This window comes from Pseudorasbora parva, chromosome 5, assembly GCF_024679245.1.
Source record: "Pseudorasbora parva isolate DD20220531a chromosome 5, ASM2467924v1, whole genome shotgun sequence".
Classification (NCBI taxonomy): domain Eukaryota; kingdom Metazoa; phylum Chordata; class Actinopteri; order Cypriniformes; family Gobionidae; genus Pseudorasbora; species Pseudorasbora parva.
Genome location: NC_090176.1, coordinates 5,699,536 through 5,703,257, shown reverse-complemented (window position 1 = coordinate 5,703,257; position 3,722 = coordinate 5,699,536).

Below are 3,722 nucleotides of genomic sequence, written 5' to 3'. Positions count from 1 at the left end.
ATGCCCCTGTCTCTCTCATTAGCTAAAGGCCACTTACAGCTGACCTCTCTTAAGCTCAATAAGAGTTTCATTATGGTAATTAAACACACAAGACCTTAGCTCTGTGTGTGTGTGTGTGTGTGTGTGTGTGTGTGTGTGTGTGTGGCTGTAGACACATTCACACATTGAGCATTAAAAGTAGCTTTAGTAACTATGCAGCTGTTCTGCTTCATTGTCTTGCAGAAGTGTTCACAGATTATTATGTCAGGTAAAGATATCAGGACACCTGTGCTTTAGTGACCTCCAAGGGATTGGGGCATGAGCCACTGTGCCTCAATGAAATCAGTCAAACTTTTCTGATAAATCCTTTTCTGACCTTTATCAATAGTTTACATTGTTTAAATCATAAAGGCTGATTATTATGCTGCGTTCAACTGGACTCAGAATTCGTATTTTGGAGAAGGAGTGACATCAAACCCGAGTTCATTTGTTCAAGTACACAGGCCAAAAAACAAGTATGTTTTATGTTTTCATGCCTTATGTTCAGGCAAACCTTTGTTCTGCTTGCTATTTTGGATGCAAACACATAAAAGGCTGTATTTTGCACAGATAATGCTGAAGTATCATGGCCACAGAGGTTGGTTAGTGCTGAGTTTGAGACACAGATAAACAGAAGTGCTAATAAAGAAAATGTTATTACTGTTTCGGATGATTCTGAAGTAAGAGTGAAAAGTGAAGCCAAAACATTTTGATCGCCCACAGGTGGTTGGATGCAGTCATAAACCCACAGGTCATAAACCCCTCCATGGGCGTAGATTACGCGGGGGACGTGTCCCCTTCACTTTTAATAAAATGTATTTTCGTCCCCCGCACTTTTACTGGATCTCACGGATCCTAGTCGACCCGCTCCGAGCGGGATTCGATCCGGTGTTACCCTGCGCGGGGGCGGCCAAGTTAACAGGGACGCTAACGACAGCCTTCTCTAAACTCGGTTGATAGCGCGCTTCTTGAGGTCAGGGGCAAGTGTATTTACATAGAAACTAATGTGAATACATCAAGATTTAAATTCAGAGACAAAAAATTATCTATGCATGACCTGTAATTTTTTCCGAATCTTAATATGAGGAGGGTGCTCTCACAGAAAGTCCAAAAGTGGATTCGTAATACCCTGTCAAGCTGGAGCTGCAGCTGAAGGAAAACAATCGTTATGAGCTGATGAAACGTGACGACGACAATCAGACGATTGCGACAATATATGCTTTGTGTGTTTTTCAAGTCATCTCAATGTAGGCTATTTATTGACAATAAAGTATCATATGAACAATGCAGCTTTTTTAATGTTTAGTATCTTCTGCTCACCACGGCTGCATTTATGTAATCAAAAATAGTTAAAACAGTAATATTTTGAAACATTATTACAAATTAAAACCGCTTTTTTCCCTATGTGAATATATAGTAATTTATTCCTGTGATCAAAGCTGAATTTATCATCATTCCTCCAGTCTTCAGTGTCACATGATCCTTCACTAATCATTCTCAGATGAGGATTTCATAATCAAGAAACATTTATGATTATTATCTGTGTTGAAAACAGTTCCCAAAATGTTGTGGAAACCATGATAGCCTACATGTTATTTTTCAGTATACTTTAATGAATAGAAAGTTCAATGGACAGCATTTATTTGCATTTATTAAATAAATTATCTAATTTGTAATATTACAAATATCACTTGTGATCAATTTAATGCATGTCTGATCAATAAAAGTATTAATTTCTCTCTTTTTTAATTTTACCACAAATGTTTAGAAAATTAAGCATCACCATGAGCAGCACAACTGATAATAATCATAACTGTGTGTTGATCATCAGATCCTCATATGGGAATGATTAGTGAAGGATCATGTGACACTGAAGACTGGAGTAATGATGATAAATTCAGCTTTGATCACAGGAATAAATTACATTTTACTATATATTCACATAGAGAACAGATGAGTTACATCAGAATATATATACTTTTTTTACATTGCATAAAATCTGTGGAGTCTTAATGCAGAAGTGTTTGTAGTATATAAACCAATCATAAAATTGGCACAAAAAAAAAAAAAGAGAATAGGATAATAATATTATAGATATTAATTATTGGTTATTGTTCAGCAGTGTATTTGATATCTTGCCCAATTAAAAGCAAGAGATGCGAAAAATTATATTGGTCCAACAAAAAAAAAAAAAATGGTATTACGACATTTCTGTCCCCCTCACTTCTGAAAAGATGGCTACGCCCCTGAACCCCTCCCTCTCCATGTAATCTTATAGGAACGTGAGACAACTAAACAATCACTTCAAATAATTTTTCCCAAAGATGGTTTCTGTCATTTTAGCTCATTTTTATCACACTTGATGTAAGTTCAAGCATTCGTTTTTTAAAAGTTTTAGTTAGTTATTTGATGCTATTAAAATGAGAGTGTGACATCATGATTGACAGCTGGGATTGACGGCTTCTCTGAGCGTAGTCACTGAGGCAGTAACAGACTTCAGTTTTAATTTCTACATATAACTCTTTATTTCACACCAACATAATATGTTAATCTGCAGTAAACTGTGCTAATCAGTTCTGCGGGAGTATTTGATACCATGGCTCCACTTCACGCTCACTACAGCGCAAACTCAGGCTCCAAGATGTTAAGTGCCATATTGGGACATTGGCGGCTTTACTTCTCTACAATGGAAGAGAGTAAGGTTTCAAACCGGAGTCAAATCCTTGGGCATCAGAACCCAAAAAATGTGGGTGGGTCCTCTTTCAATTTTTTTTACTTGGATGGATGCCATTTACTTTAGCCTTCAAGTGGTCGTCGTTTAGAAATGTTGGCTTTGGAGTCTGTGAGACCCCAAAATTCAAAACATAATTGTAAAAAATATATGATGAAGATGATTATGATAATTTGATATAATAACTTGATATGATAACTTGATGTGATAACTTGATGTGATGGCTTGATGTAATGGTTTGGTAATACTTGTGTTCCACGATGGTACAATGTTGTCTGAGAGCAACAGCTGAATTTGAAATGTTACTTTTTATTAAATATGACATTTTTAATACATTATAAACTGGATAAATGTGTTTGTTCAGGTGTCTAGTTAAAGAAATTGATTTTTTCAATAAATATATTTATTTTTTCTACATGAAAATGTAAAATGTTTAAATTTGTCCATTGTGGTACAATGTTGCCTTGAGGCAACAAACTTAAAAAATAAAAAATAAAAAAAAATAATGAAATGTTTATTGCTATTGTTAAAGTGTGCTATTTTAAGCAGGAAAAACACCACAAATACATACTTCTTCCTTTTATATTAATTTAGAAAAAAAAAGATACTTATGTGTGTTTGTCAAATGGTAGACATTTGAACTTGGAAATAAATGTCAAATACTTGTGTTAAATTTGATTTTCCATGTATATTTCCACATTGTATATTTCCTTGTCCGCTGTAGAGAAATGCAGGGAGTCTTGTAATAGGTTGTTAAGCCAGCCTATCAGAATTTAGCAGTGTCCTCTCTGATTGGCTGGAATTATGTCATATTGTAACATTGAGTTGTGTTGAGCAAGGGAGCAGTCAGAGCGGGTATCGGAGCCCAAGCAAATGAGACGTTGCACACGTGAAGTATAATGTTGTACATTTTTTATAATGTAATGTTGTTACAAATTTTATTCTTTAAGGATAAACCCCTTGAGAGGCATCA